Genomic DNA, 19,429 nt, shown 5'->3' on the forward strand with positions numbered 1-19,429 from the left:
AATTTATAAACTTTATTCAGCGGGATCAGAAGTTCTTTTATCTCCTTAATGCAAATTAGAACCGAATCTGAAATTTTTCTATCTTTCCAATGCAACTTCAGAAAATCAAATCTTATGTTGTTTTATATCTTCAGCGCAACTTCAGAATCGAATCAGAAGTTCTTCTATCTTTCCAATGCAACTTCAGAAAAATCGAATCTTAAGTAGTTCTCTCTATTCAATGCACTTCAGAAATCAGATTCTAAGTTCTTTTATCTGTCCAATGTAACTTCAGAAAATTCGAATCTTAAGTAGTTCTATTTCTTCAACGCAACTTCAGAAATCAAATATTAAATTTAGAAATATAACCTTGTTGTTCGAATTTCAACAATCCAATACATGATTCAACGCCCAAATTTACTCCAAGCTTAAATTTATAACATAACTTTCAAATACCATAAAGAATAAATCACAATCTTCAAATTGTCAAAACAATAACATATCCGATAAACTTAGTTTGCAACTAATAATAATAAGAAGAAACCCTAAGCACAACCTACAATGGTATTTTGCAACTAAGAAGTAGAGAAGAAACCAGACGGCTCTAGAATATGTGGGACATGAGTACAAATAAGAAGAAAGCAACAACGAAGCTCTCGGATAAATGGAACATTAATACATAGAAGAAGAAACCAGTAGCGAAAAATAAAAGAAAAATGTGCCTGACCAAAAATTAGGTATCAGTTAAACTTATTTAAGAAAGTAGGAACACGTTAAATGATAGTGACCAAATAGGGCATCCCATGAAATTTTTACGCCAACATAGGTGATATGTTGATATTTGGTTGGTCTGTTCTCTGCTCTGTTTCAACCTTGGATGATTAACCAATATTAAGATGAATATGTGATATTTCCGGTGCATATTGGATATGAAGACTTTCATGGAAATAATTTCTTTTTTATTTTAGGGATTAATTTAAAATAATAATCACAGTAACGACTCGATAGGTAGTTTAGTGTATTAGCTTCCCATTTTGTGTTTCGAGAATATTTACAGATTTATTGGAAGATTTATGACTTGAATGCGTGGTCCGTGTATATTTTCGAAAAGTTTAAATGTGAATTTTTACAGAAAATGTGATTTTTAACTTTAAAAGTGGGTTGAGTTGATCGGGGTCAACAGTTATAGTAAACGACCTCGAATAATTGTTTTGAGGATTCCGGTTCGTATGATGATTTTGGACTTGTACGCACGTTTAGTTGGGGTCTCAGGTGATCCAAGGCCGTTTCGGTGCTTTATGTAAAAAGCTAGAAATTTGAAAAAACTCTTGAGTTTTGGTGATCGATTCTTGATTTTAGATGTTATTTTGATGATTTGAGCTTGCGAGTGAGTTTGTATGATGTTAACATACTTGTGTGAATGTTAGGATTGGAGCCCGATGGGCTCAGGTGAGTTTCAGATAGGTTACAAACTGATTTGAATAGCTTTTTTGTATTCTGGTGTTGTTGGGCCTTGCATTTGCGAGCCTCACATTTGCGATGCTAGGGAGGAACTGGGCAACTTCGATTTTGCAAAGTGTTTCTTGCTTTTGCAAGGTGGCCGGGTATCGCAAATGCGAGAAAAGGGACGCAATTGCGACACTGGTGGGTTGAGGGACAACTTCACATTTGCTAAGCTTGGTTCCCTTTTCCGAGGGTATGAGCCTTGTAAATGCAAAGGGTAAGTTGCATTTGCAACATCTGAGGGGCTCAAACACTAATCGCACTTGCGATTAGTGGTTCACTTTACATATATTGAAATTGTGAACAAGAGTTCACAATTGCGATATCTGCAGCTCAGCAAAAGGTTGGGATTTCGGGACTTAGGTCATTTTATACTATTTTTGAGACCTAGACTCCATAAAGGCAATTGCTGAAGAGCAATTTCTTCCCAACTTCGTAGGTTAGTAATTTTAACTTATTTTTATTCAATTTTTATTACTTTTTCATGAATTTACACTATCAAATCTAAGATTTCATAGAGTAAAAATTATGGTTTTGTGTGGAGATGCAGGTCATATCAGGAGGTACTTTCCTATATTGTAGGGCAGCATGCCATAGTAGGGTACTCATGCCGTGATTCTGTCACCGGTTGCTTTATCACCCGCTCAGCCAACTGGGGGGGGGGGGAGGGTCAGGTAGCCAGAGGTTCAGGGAAAATAGTTAGAGGCGAAGGATAATCGGTGAGATGTCGTCCGAGAGGTGGAGAAAATATTGGTAGGGCTCAACCTCATTGTTATACATTTTCGGGTAGGCCCGAGACAGATTCGTCCAACATTGTTATTATATGTATTATCTCAATCTGCCATAAAGATGCTTCCATATTGTTTGATTCGGGTTCTACATATTCTTATGTGTCTTCATCGTTTTCTTTGCACTTGAGTATGCCTCGTGATTCTCTCGATGTTCCTATTTTTGTATCTATGCCGTCTGGATATTTCATAGTGGTTGATCCGGTGAAGCTTTCTTGTGTTGTTACTATTAATGGTTTTGATACTATAGTTGATCTGTTGTTGCTGAATATGGTAGATTTTGAGGTCATTCTTGGTATGAATTGGTTGTCCCCGCATCACGTTATCTTGGATTATCATGCCAAGACTGTGACATTATCCATGCCAAGGTTTCCTAGATTAGAGTGGAAAGGGACCCCCAATCATTCCACTAGCAGGGTGGTTTCATATTTGAAGGCTCGTCGTATGGTTGGGAAGGGGTGTTTAGCATATTTGGCTTAAATCTGGGATTCTAGTGCAAAGGTTCCCACTATGGATCCAGTATCGGTTGTGAGAGAGTTTCCCGATATATTTCCTACAGATTTGTCGGCTATGCCACCCGATAAGAATATCGACTTTTTCATAGATTTGGTTCCGGGCACTCGGCCGATTTCTATCCCACCACACCGTATGGATCCAACCGAGTTAAAGGAATTGAAGGATTAGTTAGAGGAATTACTTGACAAAAGATTCATTAGACTGAGTGTTTCACCTTGGAGTGTGCCAGTGTTATTTGTTAAGAAAAATGACAGATCAATGAGGATGTGTGTTGATATCAGCAGCTGAACAAGGTTACTATCAATAATAAGTATTTGTTGCCTAGGATTGATAATTTATTTGACCAACTTTAGGGTGCTTAGGTATTTTTCAAGATTGATTTGAGATATGGCTAACATTAGGTAATGATTAGGGCACCAGATGTCCCTAAGACATATTTTGGGATTCGTTATGGTCATTACGAGTTCTTGGTGATGTCATTCCGCTTGACTAATGCTCCAGCAACTTTCATGGATTTGATGAACCGAGTGTTCAAGCCTTATTTTGATTACTTTGTGATTGTCTACGTTGATTATATTCTTGTTTACTCTCATAGTAGAGAGGAGCATGAGCAATGCCTATATATTGTACTCCAGATTTTGAAGGATCGTCAACTATATGCCATATTTTTGAAGTGTGAGTTTTGGTTGGTTTTAGTTGCCTTTCTGGGTCATGTTGTGTCTTTTAATGGTATCAAAGTGGATCCTAAAAATATTGAGGCAATTTAGAACTGGCATAGACCTACTTCAGCTACAGAGATTCAGAGCTCTTGGATTTGGCGAGCTACTATCACCGTTTTGTGGAGGGGTTTTCATCCATCATAGCACCACTGACCAAGTTGACTTAGAAGGATGCTCTTTTCAGATGGTCTGACGAGTGTGAGAATAACTTTCAGAATTTCAACTATGCCTTGACTATAACTCAGTGTTGGTGTTGCACACAGGTTTAAGGTCTTACACTGTTTATTGTAATGCATCGCATATTGGGCTTGGTGCGGTATTGATGGAGGATGGTAGGATAATTGCCTATGCGTCACGTCAGTTGAAGGTCCATGAGAAGAAATGTAATGACCCTACCTACTATTTTTTGATTTATCATTTGTTCAGCGGCTTTAGGTCTTGAGAAGATTCATAAGATGTATTATGACTTGCGTGTAGGGTCGGTTTCAGTTTTCGGGTGATTCGGGATTGATTTGGAAGAATGATTCTTGATTTAGAAGCTTAAGCGATAAAAGTTGACCAGAGTTTAACTTTTGTATAGATGAATCTGAAATGGTGTTTTGATGATTCCAATAGCTCCGTATGGTGATTTTGGATTTAGGCGTATGTCCGGATTTGGATTTGGATGTCCGTAGGTTAATTTGATGCTTTTTGGCGAAAGTTGAAAAATTGAAGGTTTGGAAGGTTCCGAGGTTTGACCGAGAGTTTATCTTGTTGGTATCGAGTTCAGGTTATGATTCCGGTAGTTGGTATAGCTCCGTTGTGTCATTTGGGACTTGCGTGCAAAATTTGAGGTCATTCCGGATTGATTTGATATGATTCGGCGTGAGTTGTAGAAGTTAGAAGTTCATTAGTTTGTTAGGCTTGAATTGAGGTGCGATTCATTATTTTGATGTGATTTAAGGTGTTGAGTAGGTCTGGTTTATGTTATAAGATTGGTTGGTATGTTCGTACGGGGTCCCGGAGTCCTCGGGTGTGTTTCAGACGAGTTTCGGGTCATTTCCATTTTGCTAAGGAGGTCTGGTTCTGGTGTTTCGCATCTGCGCAAGTGGGAGCGCAGGTGCAGCCTCGCTTCTACGTGATTTTTGTCACTTTTGTGAGATTATGCATGGTCAGGCTTTCTTCTTAAGTGAGTAGGTGACGGTAGGTACGATGTCGCATCTGCGGAGACTGGGTCACAGATGCGTGTTTGAGGCTCAGGATGATTTTCCGATTCCGTGATAATTTATGTGCTTTTGCGTTGTCGCAGGTGTGACAACTTTTACGCAGATGTGGATCCTTGCCAAGTAAGTTGTTGTCTCATATGCGAATAATTTCTCACAGATGAGGGCTCAGGTGCGTTCTTGGTCCGCAAATGTGGAATCCCTGGCAGCAAGTATATAGTCTGAGGGTTTGGATATTTTACCATATTTTGAGTTGTAGAGCTCGATTTTATCCCAAATTGACAACCTTCAACGAAACTCATTTTCTTTGATTCGTTTACCCTTTAACCTTCACGTCGCTTACTTATCGCCTGTTATAAATAACATAAATGCTTATAACCTCAAAAATAATCTCATCCCCGAGTCTACGTCGATTAACTTATGACGAAACTTTAACTTACAAAAATACGAAATGTACCATCCTTCCCCCCTTAGAAATATGGTGCACAACACACTCATAAACAAGACTCTACTAGACACGGTCTGTAGATAACCCTAAGACAAAACTGCTCTGATACCACTTTTGTCACGACCCAAATCGATGGGCTATGACGAGTTCTCGAGTCTTACCTGTCGAACACCCCTAAGCATGCGTCAAGATATAAACATGAATTAAGGGTAGGTCATGAATAACATCTGTCAACAAACTATCGAATCACGTGAATAACATACGTGAGGAAAAACATGTCGCAAAGACATATATACATATACATATATGCGGAATACGGTAGGGCGAGCCGACAAGGCTGCTATAGACAACTATATATCCAAAACTAGAAGCCGACAAGGCCATATACTATTCAACTATACATGATTATCTACATACCTCTAATAGAGTGTACAACCGTATAAAGGATGGGACTGGGCCCCGTCATACCCATATCTACATATAAAAATAGCTTACCAAAACTAATAGCAACTCCGGATCAAGTAGATCACACCAACTCTCGCTGATCAAGGATGCTAAAGAGGGGGACCATCAACTTGTCTACTTGCACCTGCGGGCGTGAAACGCCACATCCCCAGGCAAAACGGACATCCGTACGAATAATGTACCGAGTACGTAAGGCATGAAAATCGTTCCGTAAAAGACATAAATTAAACATGGAGTAAAGGAATCCACATGTAAGTCTAAATAACTTTGTGAATCCTAAAATATTTATAAAGTCATGCATGTGCATATAAATGTCGTATCATGCATAGGTATAGGTGTATATAACATCATCAAGCCTCTAAGGGTATCCCATCATATCATCTCGGCCACTGTGGGCAATATCATCAACATATACCAGCTGATCAGGTGGTGGTGCGTATATAACGCCGTAACCTTTTCCCATATCCCATATACATATAATATACGCGTATATAACGCCATCTGGTCATGGGTTAATGTACATGTATAAATGAATGAAATGCATAAGAAATGCGTTAATAAGATTTCTCGGAATGTTATAGGATTAATATGCCTTTCGGATAAACTTTATCAACTATGTATTTTTCTGAGACGCATGAATAGAAGATATAATAATAATCCACATTGAGAATCAAGAACATAGGCACCCCTAGTACTTCTATAAATAGAGGTATTTATGAAAGTTGTGCGTTTGCTCGTTTTGTTCGTATCGTATGAATCATTCCAAAAGAAAGAAGGGATGGCCTTAACATACTTGAGTCGGTTCTCTTGACAATCCCTCAAATACACGACAATCGCGACAAAACACGTAACGGCAAGATCGTAGTAGGGAAACTTCCGTATGTTATTCTTGAGAAAGATTGCACCGTACTCCCTTAGAATCGCAAATTCTCACGTTGCTAAGTAGTCTTGTATGAATTTTGTAGCAAATCACGTTGCTATTATGTGGTAATCTCGTAAGAACTTTCTTGCTGAAACTTTATCCGTGACTTAGTAGATGTGAGCATCTTTATTTTATGAATTAGAGAGGTTCTCTTTAATCTTTGGGTGTGGGCCCCACTTAGAATGACTTAGCCACCAAAAATCTCCTAAAAGGTGCCACCGTTTACATGTATTAAGAGTCATTACTTGGGCATTTGATCAAGATCTCCTTGGCTACGATGTTGAGGTCCATAAGCCTTTTCCAAAGATGCTTAATTAATTTGTTAATCTCCCACTAAAAATTAATAATTACCCAATTATCCACATAATTAAGAATGATCTCAAATTACTTAAAATACTACTCAGTTTTAACACACTTTATGTACCCCGCTCTCATGGTCATGTAGTATCTTGTATGGCATTAGTCCATAAATACCGGGTATTATAGCTCGGACCGTATTTTATCCCAAATTGACAACCTTCAACGAAACTCATTTTCTTTGATTCGTTTACCCATTAACCTTCACATCACTTATCGCCTGTTATAAATAGCATAAATGCTTATAACCTCAAAAATAATCTCATCCCTGAGTCTACGTCGATTAACTTACGACGAAATTTTAACGTACGAAAATGCCAAATGTAACAAAAATCACGCAGAAGCACGGCCGCACCTGCTCTCCCACCTGTGCAGATGAGAAACACTAGATCAGATCTCCTTAGCAACGTGGAAATGACCCGAAACTCAGCCGAAACACACCCGAAGCCCCCGGGACCCCGTCCGAATTTACCTACCAATCTCATAACATAACACGGACCTGATCTAAGCCTCAAATCACATTAAATAACATCAAAGCTATGAATCACACCACAATTCAAGCATATCGAACTAATAACCTTCTAATTTCTACAACTTGCGTTGAATCATATCAAATCAACTCGAAATGACCTCACATTTTGCATGCAAGTCCCAAATGACACAACGGATCTATATCAACTCCCAGAATCACAATCCGAACTTGATATCCACAAGGTCAACTCCCGATCCAACCTCTTAACCTTCAACTTTTCAACTTTTGCCAAAATGCATCAAATCAATCTACGGACCTCCAAATCCAAACCTGGATTGCCTAAGTCGAAAAAATGATACGAAGCTATTGGAATCATTAAAACACCATTCCAGAGTCATCTATATAAAAGTCAAACTCTGATCAACTCTTACCACTTAAGCTTCTAAATCAAGAATCATTCTTCCAAATCAATCTCGAATCTCCCAAAAACCGAAACGGACCCTACATGCAAGTCCTAATACGTAGTATGAAGCTTCTCAAGACCTTAATCCATCGAACGGAATGCTAAACCGATTGGGTCATTACAAGAACTACGCATTATTTGGAGTTAGCAGCCATTGTGCATGCGCTCAAGATTTGGAGGCATTACTTATACGGCATGCCATGCAAGGTCTACACCGATCATCAGAGTGTCAAGCACCTATTCAAGTAAAAGGATCTAAATTTGAGGCATCAAAGATGGTTGAAATTATTGAAAGACTATGATATCATCATATCGTATCATCCAGGGAAGGCCAATATAGTGGCTAATGCCTTGAGAAAGAAGCCAAAGGGCATGGGTAGCTTGATTGTTATACCGGCAGTGGAGAGACCATTGGCTATGGATGTTTAGGCCATGGCTAATAGGTTAGTGAGCTTGGATATTTCAGAGCCTAGTAGGGTTCTCGTTTTTGTTGTGGTGCAGTTATTTTCATCGGAGCGCATCAAGGCTCACCAGTTTGATGATCCTCACTTGTTGGTGTTGGAAGACACAGTGCATCAGGGTAGTGCTAAGAAGGTTGTGATTGGGGATGATGGTATTATGCGTCTTCAATATCGAATTTGTGTTTTCTGAATATTGATGGGTTGAGAGAGTTAATGCTTGAGGAGGCTCATAGTTCACGGTATTCTATCCACCCAGGTGTTGCGAGATGTAGCGTGACTTGAAGCAATATTATTTTGGCGGATGATAAAGAAAAAGAATTATTGGACACTTCTCCCAATGTTTGAATTATCAATAGGTGAAGTAAGAACATCAGAAATCCAGTGGTTTGACTCAGAAGTTGGTGATACCGCAGTAGAAGTGGGAGCGTATCACTATAGACTTTGTGGTAGGCTTACTATGGACCTTGAGGAAGTATGATGTTGTTTTGGTCATTGTGGACAGATTGACTAAGTCCGCACATTTTATTGCGGCAATGACTTCCTACTCTTTAAAGCGGTTGGCTCAGATTTACATCAGAGAGATTATTCGCTTGCACGGTGTGCCCTTTTCTACCATTTCAGGCCATGGCACACAAATCACTTCACATTTTTGGAGAGTTAAGCAGTGTGAGTTGGGCACGCAGGTTGAGTTGAGTACCGTGTTTCACTCTCAGACGGATGGGCAATCCGAGTGGACCATTCAAATTTTGGAGGATATCTTGAGGGCATGCTCTATTGATTTCGGTTGTCAGTAGGACCAATTTCTACCTCTAACGTAGTTTTCCTACAATAAAAACTATAAGTCGAGTATCCAGATGGCTCCGTGTGAGGCCTTATATGAGAGGCTATCTCTTTATCTAATTGGATGGTTTGAGCCCAGTAAAGATAGATTGTTGGGCACAGACTTGGTTTGTGATGCTTTAAAAAAGGTAAAAGTGACTCAGGAGCAGTTCCGTACAACACAGTCCAGGCAAAAGAGTTATACTGATAGGAAGGTTCAGGATGTGGCTTACATAGAGGGTGAAAAGGTTCTTCTTCGAGTGTCGCCTATGAAGGGTGTGATGTGTTTTGGTAAGAAGGGCAAGTAGAGCCCGAGGTTTATTGGCACATTTGAGATCTTGTAGAGAGTTGGGAAAGTTGCTTATAGGCTTGCATTGCCTCCTAGCCTAGTGGGGGTACATCCGGTATTTTATGTTTCCATACTTCGGAAGTACCAAAGATAGATCACATGTTTTGGACTACAACATGGTGCAACTTGAGGAGAATTTGACTTATGAGGAAGAGCCGGTGGCTATTCTAAACCACAGGTTCTGAAGTTAATATTTGAGGATATTCCTTCTGTAAAAGTGCGTTGGAGAGGTTAGTCGATTGAGGAGGCTATCTGGGAGTCCGAGTCCGATATGAGGAGTAGAAATCCGCACCGTTTTTCTAGTCCAGGTACATTTCAATGTCCGTTCGAGGATGAACGTTTCTTTTAGAGGGGGAAAATATAATGACCGATAGGTCATTTTTTATACTAGCTCCCTATTTTGTGCTTTTAGACCTTTCATAGCTCTATTAGATGATTTATGAATTGCGTGCATGGTCTGTGTCGATTTTTGAAAAGTTTAAATATGAATTTGTAGAGAAAAATGTGATTTTTAATTTTGTAAGTTGCTAGAGTTGACCAAGGTTAATATTTATAGTAAATGACCTCGGATTAGTATTTTGACAATTCTGGTAGATTCATATAGTAATTTTGGACTTGTACGCATGTTTAGTTAGGGTCCCGGGTGACCCGAGATCGTTTCGGTGCTTTATATAGAAAGTTGAAAAATTGAGTTTGAACTTTGAAAACTCTTGAGTTTTAGTGATCGATTCTTGATTTTAGATGTTGTTTTTATTATAATTTGAGCTAGCGAGCAAGTTTGTATGATGTTAATATACTTGTGTGAATGCTCAGATTGGAGCCCAGGGGCTCGGATGAGTTTCAGATAGGTTACAAAATGATTTGGAATAGTTGTTGTATTTGTTGGTGTTGTTGCGATGCAGATCCTGCATTTGCGAGGTTATGTTCGCAAATGCGAACCTCTCATTTGCTAGAAAATGTTCACATTTGCGAAGCTGGGTAGGAACTGGCATCTTCGTTTTTTCAAAGTTTTGCATGCTTTTGCAAGGTGGTCGGGTATTGCACATGTGAGAAAGGGGTCGTATTGCGACACTGGTGGGCTGAGGGATAACTTCACATTTGCGAATCTTGGTTCACTTTTGCGAGGGGATGGGCCTTCGCAAATACGAAAGGGTAAGTTGCATTTGTGACATGTGATCAGTTTTTCGCTTTTGCGGATATCGTAATTGCCAATATGAGTTCGCAATTTGCGATATCTGTAACTAGGTAAAATATTGAGATTTCGGGACTTAACTCTTTTTATACCATTTTTGAGACCTAGACTCCAGAAAGATAATTTTTGGAGAGAAATTTCTTCCCAACTTCATAGGTTAGTAACTTTAACTTGTCTTAATTCAATTGTCATTACTTTTCCATGAATTTTCACTATCAAATCTAAATTTTCATAGAGTAAAAATTGAAATTTGGTTAGAAATTAAGGATTTTATAAAATTGAGATTTATGCTTCAAATTGATGTCGGATCTCGAAACAAATCACGTATTTGGACTCGGGGGTGAATGGGTAATCGATATTTGGTCTTAATTTCGGTTTTTAATCACGTGGGCCCGAATTGACGTTTTGTTGACTTTTCCAATTATGTTAACGATAGAATCTTTTTCGTAAGAGGGGTAGTTTTTATAGCTTGTTTTGACTTCATTTGAACAATAATTGGCTTGATTCGGGTGGTTTGGAGGCTTGTTCCAAAGAGAAAGATGTTTTGGATTATTGATCTTATTCCAGAAAGAATAAGTATCGTGGTTAACCTTGATTTGAGAGAATTAGGACATGATTGGTCTATTTGCTATGTGATCTATGTGTGGGGACGGCATATATGCAAGATGACAAGTGTATATGCATTATCATGGGTTAAGCATGCGGGGCGTATTACTTTATTTTACGTTTTTAATTATACTATATCTATACTTATTTCATGTTTTTAGTTGTTAGGTGCTGATACTTGATATATGTTTTACTTGATATGTGTGTCCTCACTTGTTACATGTCCTTTATTGTTACGTGTTCTAGCTTATTTCATACTTTTAGTTATTGTACACCTTTATTTGTTACATGTTCTTACATGTTATTAGATATATGCTTTTACCTGTCTCATGCCTTTACTTGCCTTATTTCCTTTACTTATTTCTTGTTTCACTCTGCTAAGTTATATCGAATTGCGTGATCTTTAGATTATTCTTGTCTTCCACTTGTTGAAGCTGTTGCTGACACATATTGTGAGGCTAGTTTATGAATATTAAATTCTCTAATCCGTCTTTGTTAGTGTACATATTTCCTTGGCAATTATGCTTTTTAGTTTTGTCGTATTTGGCATTATTATTGATATTTGGATTAGGTTGTGGGCTGAAACGGTATTATTATTGATATTTGGATCGGATTACGCGCCGCAACGATTCTGTTATTGATATTTGGATTGGGTTGTACGCCACAACAGTATTGATATTGATATTGGGATCGGGTTATGCGCCACAACGAAAAGGATGTCAAGTAGTTGTTCTTGGTTGTTATGCTCCATTACCGCGTTGTGTTATGAGGTTGTGATGTGATGTTATTATAGGGCCCTCTATTGTCTACTTTATTATTCCTTTCATTATGTAGTTATTCGTTTCCTTAAAATATTATTGCTTTTCTGCTTATTACTCTTACAGGTTTACAGTGAGTGACTTGTCATAGCCTCGTCACTACTTCGTTGAGGTTAGACTTGATACTTACTGAATACATGGGGTTGGTTATACTCATACTATACTTCTATATTTCTTGTGCAAATCTCAGTGTTAGTCCCAGTGGAGTTCAGAGGTGATTGCTCGGATCCTTTACCAGGAGACTTGAGGTAGTGCTGCTTGGCGTTTGCAGACCTTGGAGTCCCCTTCCTATATTTATTTTTATTTTCTTGTATTAGATAGTATTGGGTTTTTTTTCCGGACTTTATATATAGTATTCTAGTGGCTAATATACTTGTGGCACCAAATTCTTGGAATAATTTTAGACAGTGATGGTTGTAGAGCTATTATACATTTTATAAGATTTCACTCTTTTATCATTGTTAATGTGACTTTAATTGTTAAACTACTTTAATCAATATACTAATATTGATTTGCCTAGCAAGCGAATGTTAGATGCTATCACGATACCATAATTAGTATTTTGAGTCGTGACATCAAGGATTTAAAAGTCTAAACGAGGTGAATTAAAGCTTGATATGATTTTTTAGATTTGATGCTTCCTTTTATTGACATAACTTAAAGACTTATTTTCTTCAACACCTAACTGGGTGGGGTAAGTAAAATACTTCTTCACTGTATGTGATGGAGTAAATATAGATACATAAATAAATTTAAAATAAAAGAATTTGTAAGACTAAACATCTTATTTCACTAAATTTTGTTGGTATGTTAAAGTCGAAAATTTCATCTTATTTCACTAAATTTTGCTTTCTTTAATTTAATAGATGTTCCTTTCAACTTGGTGGTTGTATAATGATGTCTTTTAAGTTGTTTCCTTTATTTTATGTTGATAGATGTAATGCTTATTTTGTATGAGTACTGAATTGGCAAGTATTATTAAAAAGAATTAATTGATCGGCACTGATACTAGCTTGGATCGAGTAAAACATTCGATAAACAAACAAAATTATTATTACAATTAGGATTTCAAAAGGTTAAGCAAGATGAGTTAAGTATATAAATTGATTGTTAGAAAATTAAATATAGAAAACAGTGTTCCACCCTATTTAAAATTATACTTCTTTAACTTCAAAAAATGTTCCATATCGTATTCACAAAATTGGTCAATGAGATATCTTTCTCTAAAGATATGCGAATCCAGAACGAAAATGACGTGGAAAATTGGCCAAAAAAAAGATCAACACTATGTAGAAAAAAAGAGAGAATATAAATACATATAATACATGTATACATGCGCTATATAGTGTTTAATCCAAAAATTAATTTTAGAATAAATAATCAATTCTTTCTTCGATGTTATGGCCTTGAGCAATTCTTCTGTAATTTTCATAACCTTCACTAAATCTTTATCCGCCCTTTTTACTTTTCTTTCTTCGATGTTATGGATTTCCAAGATCCTAACACAATAGTGACCGAAGATCTTACTCCATTGAACTAGACAAGCAACATCGCAGAGGTTTCAGAAGGAACTTCCTCCATCTCCCGTGAAAAGGGCAAAGAAAACCCAGAAGCCATCTAAAGGAGTAAAGGTGAAGCAGGAAACTAAACTTTCTATTTAAGACATTCTCCCAAAATATTTGGATTTTAAGGCGGATGGAAAATTATGGACTAAAGTAGCAATACAATTCGGAAATTCCCACGGGAAGACTCCCTTATTCGTGTGGATCACATCCCTCTTGTCCAGAAGGAACGATGTTGGGGTGATCACGTTGAAGTTTAAGTGGCCTTAGAGAGTAAAAAGATTGACCACCATCGAGCTAATTTTTCTTTTGTGTACACTTATCCATTCACCCTAGGGTTTAATACTCCAATTTACCCCCTGATTTTAGACTTTTGTCAGTACTTCAATATTTGCTTAGCCTAATATGGCATGAGTATCTAGAGATTAGTGGTGTGTCTTCGATTCTTAGCGAGTTTGACTATTTTACCTTCGGCATCTTCTCCTTCTTTATGCTCCGAAGCCATTTTAAGGGTAACATCATCATTGTCGTAAGCGAACACTTGTGAACACAATGGACGATCATTATAAAGGATGGTATAATCGATTTATCGAAGTCCCAATCCGAGAACTTATCTTCTCCAAGTGTCGACCCTTTTTAGAAAGGTAGAACGACAAGCATAAGTATATTATCTTTATTTTGGGTTGATATCCGCTGTCCATTTTTTGACTTGTGGTTTCCAAATTGCAGCTGTCTTTGAAGCCCCCAACGAGTTTTCCTCCATTGAAGAATAGACTGAAAACATATTATCATCTTTCCCAATAGCTGAGAGATCCTAGAAGTATATCTCCGAAATATGGGGATGAAGGGCTAAGAATCAGGGTAAGCCCTTGTGGCAATTGTCTTTTTGATTCAATGTTTTATGTTCTCATGTTACCTTCTCCATTGTATGCATTGCGCCAAGGAAAATTCATCAACAAGTTGTCACAACCCCAAATTCCCACCTTAGGATATCGTGATGGCACCTAGCCTCTAAGACTAGGTAAGCCTAACATACATTAAGAATTAGAAAAAAATAACAATTTAGATATCAACTTAAACTGGTAATCTATCATAGTAAAACCAAATAGTACAACTGTCAATAACTCACAAAATCTGGTGGAACCGAGTCATAAGCTCTATAAAGAATGCACTAATAATCTCTAAAGACAATACTATTTTGAACAGGAAATAAATATTAATATAGCTAAAAGCAGAAGGTGACTCCGAGGCCTGCAGCATCGAGCATGTGTACCTTGAAGTCTCCGAAAATAACTGGTCAATCACCGCCGTCCGGCACGAGCGGATGTACCTGGATCTGCACAAAATATGCAGAAGCGTAGCATGAGTACACCACAACGGTACTCAGTAAGTATCAAGCCTAACCTTGGTAGAGTAGTGATGAGCTCAGGTCAAGACACTTACTAGATAACAGAAACCTGAACAAAATATATTATAATCTAGAGGCATATGATAAGGCGATTAAAGGACAATAAAGCAGTTTATCAATATCGGGATAACAACGGGAATAAAGCAACAAATGTCAACAAGAGAGTACATGTGATAAGATAACAAGTAACAAATTACAATCAAAACACAAATGGAAGGAAGTAAGGAAACAAGAACAACAACTGTGCAAAAATCATCAAGTCTTTCTAACATAGAATGTACAACAAGAATCATACCGAGGTACCATGCCTCATATTCATATTTCACAAGTCACAATCACAATCATAATCTTTCTTATATCGCCGCGTGAGCCTTACATTTATATTTTAAAAATATTTTTCCAAAATAGCTACGTGCGCTTTAGCCCCCTTATCTTACCGCGTGGCCTCAAGTAATTTCTATACTAGCAACACGCGTATGAATCCCACCTTATGTTGTTGCATGCACATCAACCCTATCCTTATACCGCCGCATGCACATCATTATCACAACACAATAATCAACGTATACCACATGTGCCCATATGCCACAATATTGCCAAAATCAACAACACTAGTGTTACCATAACATATAACCCGAGGCTCAACCGCAATGTATACAAAATATCTCAATAATAACACAAGGAATGAGAAACAACTTAACAGGGAAAGATATCTCAATAATTAACAACTTCAATCACATTGTGTTAATAACTTTCATAACTACAACTTCAATAACTCAACAATGAAGGTATTTTCACGGAATGACAACTTCCAATTCAAGTACTTGACATAAGCTTAACCATGAAAGAGATAGCGTGAAATAGCAACTAAGTCTAAATGCATGAGAATCCTCAACAATGGAAGGACTGACATGTAACAACTACTACAAGTAAATGCACATAAGGTAACTTGACAATGGAAACTAGAATACGTGATGGCAATTTCAATTAAAGCATGTGAGGATAATATCAAAAACGAAAGATAGAACAAGTAATAATAACTTCAATTACGTGCTTATGAGTAACTTAAGAGTCTAAATCGGTCAAATACCACATATAAGCTCGTGTACACACTCATCACCTTATGTACACGTCTTCCACATAATTCGAATAGTACAAACAACCAAAATCCTAAGGGGTAGTTCCCCTACACAAAAGTTAGACAAGATGCTTACCTCATTTCGGCCAAATCAACACTAGAAAATAACTTTTTCCTTAAAACTCGCCTCCACAAGGCTCAAATCTAACCAAAAATGACTTAATATCATCAAACAATGCAAGGAAAACCAATTACGATAGATAAAGCTATGATCTTTACACAATTCCCCAAAAGTCACTTTCTTGAATCATCTTGCTTATGGACTATCTCCGATCGTTGACCATAGCTCCTTATTTTTTTCTTTTGAACCTGGGGAGTATTGAAGTGTCTTCTTCTATTCAAAGTTGGTATTATATCTGTGATATACAACGTTCTTTGTCTTGGGTGGAAATTTTCCTAGACTATCTTTTAGTCTCCTTTGTAGCTTCCGAGTTATTTTTGTTCCAGTGTCTTGTGAAAGCCATAACTGCCTAATTATTTGGCGTGGTGGCGAGCAATATCTTCTCCCTTGGAAACCAATTTATGAAGTTCTAAAGCAACTTCGTGCTTCCTTGTTGGATTTTGAAAATGTCCATTTATTTTTTCATTTTCTATGCTCTGAATTGTGCTTTGATAAAAGTATCTGCAAGTTCAGCAAATGAACTAATAAAATTTTCAGGTGAGTGGAAATACCAAGTTAAAGCTCCTTTGGTCAAGATCTTTATGAACTTCTTGGCAAATACTGATTTGATTTCTTCTTTTGTGCGATTGTTTCCTTTGATTCTGGTTGTATAAGCTATGATATGGTCGCGTGAATCTGAAGTTTCATCATATTTGAAAATATCCGAAATTTTAACTTCTTTAGGATAGGTAATGGGGTGGAACTCGGCTTCCATGGTTGTTGATAGTACTTGTTAATGTCATACCTGAACCTCCAACTTCAGTGCCGTTCGAGAGACCCCTTGTTACGACCCAAAATCCAATTAGTTGTGATGGCACCTAACCCAACCCGCTAGGTAAGCCAGTTAACAACTAACCAATTCAATAAAATTTATTAAGAAAGGAAGTGATAATACAACTGATTTTATACAAAGAATTTTCCAAGGACTGATAGTACAGATCATGAACTTCTAAAATTTAGATTTTTACAAGGCTGAACTGAAATAATTACAACATCTGTTTGAAATATAAATGAGTAGAATTCAAATCTAATGCTACCAAGGATAAGTGATAGCCACAACTGGAGCATAGGTACATCTTCAAATCCAGCTCCCGCCGTACGTAGCAACATCAACATCCAACATCTGCACTCAAGGTGCAGAAGTCTAGTATGAGTACAACCGATCCCATGTACTCAATACATAACAAACCTAATCTTAGGTTGAAAATAGTCACGAGCTTGGACAATTGTCAGAGTCCAACACCAATAGCCAACAATAACTCATAACAATATAATAAAGAAGTACAAGAAACAACTCAAAGATATGATGTTCCGCTCGTTCAGTTACGGAAAAATAGGCATGATTTTCAAGTATAACAGTAAAACCCAAATCTTTTACCGAAATCTCCAAAATATAAGTTTATCAGAAAACTGTGATTTTTCCCAAAGACTTTCAACAATAGGTAAAATATTTAAATCTCAGATAGCATGAGGAAAGTACATCTATATGCCTACATATCAATGTGCATGTGAAGTCATGAATGTCACAATATCGTGTAGCATGAGAAAATGCATATCTATGCTTGTATGTCGAATATACCTATCAATGTAATGCATCATAGCGATGAACTCATGTACTCACACTCTCAGAGTACTCAATATCACTGTCTCATACTCCCACTCGTCACGCTCAATCACTCAGCACTGGTAGAGAAGCAAGCCACTGGTAGAGAAGCAAGCCTCCACACAACATCATAAGGATCAAACATCTGTAGATTACCCTGCAGGTGATAACTCACCTACTTAGCTTCAAACTGATATCTCTCTATAACCTTTCACAACCACAACTACTATGCCATCACTTAATCTTCCTGAATCTGAACTCACAATAAGACATGAAAATCTACTTCGTTCCACAATTAAACAACATGAAAAATCTTTCAACATACTCATAACTCGAGACTATACGTTACATCAAGACAGAAGTCAAGCACCCAATAGTCCTTTTCACATCCCAAGCAAACTCTTCCCGTCACATTCAAACCACATGAACACATCCCACAATCACATCATACTCATCATATGGTCATCCAACCACTCATCGAGCCACAAATTCCACAAATAGGGACACTACCAGACTTATAAGTCCAAAAGAACGTGCTCACACAGCTGAGATTCCCGTGCTCAAGCTACAGTCAAAACCTAACCTCAAGTCCTCCAGACTGGCCCATCATAAGCACACTGAAATCGCATCTCGCACCTCATCCATGGAATCACAAGCCATCGATGTACAACTGATATCGAGTGCTCACATGCGCATACGGATATGTGGAAGGAATTCAAAGAGTTATGCTTCAAGCTGAATCAATACCGCACGATAAGGAAAGAAAGATGGGAAGTTTATCCTAAATGCCCTGTAGCCTCTCGAAGATAGGTATGGACGTCATCATACCGTTCCACAAAACTCTACTAGAAACTAGCTCATGACTCGTAGAATCTATGAACCTAGGGCTCTGATACCAACTTATCACGACCCAAAATTCAACTAGTCATGATGGCACCTAACCCAACCCGTTAGGTAATCCAGTTAACAACTAACCAATTCAATGAGATTTATTAAGAGAAGTGATAATACAACTGCTTTTATACAATGAACTTCCTAAGAACTGATAGTACTAATCATGAGTTTCTAAGATTTAGATTTTTACAAGGCTGAACTGAAATAATTACAATATCTGTTTGAAATGTAAATGAGCAGAATTCAAATCTAATACTACCAAGGACAAGTGATAGCCATAACTGGAACATTGGTACATCTTCAAATCCAGCTCCCGTCGTACGCAGCGACATCAACATCCAACATCTGCACGCAAGGTGCAGAAGTATAGTAAGAGTACAACCGACCCCATCTACTCAATAAGTAACAAACCTAATCTTAGGTTGAAAGTAGTCACGAGCCTGGACAATGGTTAGAGTCCAACACCAATAGCCAACAACAACTCATAACAATATAATAAAAGAAGTACAAGAAACAACTCAAATATATGATGCTTAGTTTTTCACAGTTACGAAAAAATAGGCATGCTTTTCAAGAATAACAGTA

The sequence above is a fragment of the Nicotiana tomentosiformis genome, chromosome 6 (assembly GCF_000390325.3).
Source record: "Nicotiana tomentosiformis chromosome 6, ASM39032v3, whole genome shotgun sequence".
NCBI classification, from domain to species: domain Eukaryota; kingdom Viridiplantae; phylum Streptophyta; class Magnoliopsida; order Solanales; family Solanaceae; genus Nicotiana; species Nicotiana tomentosiformis.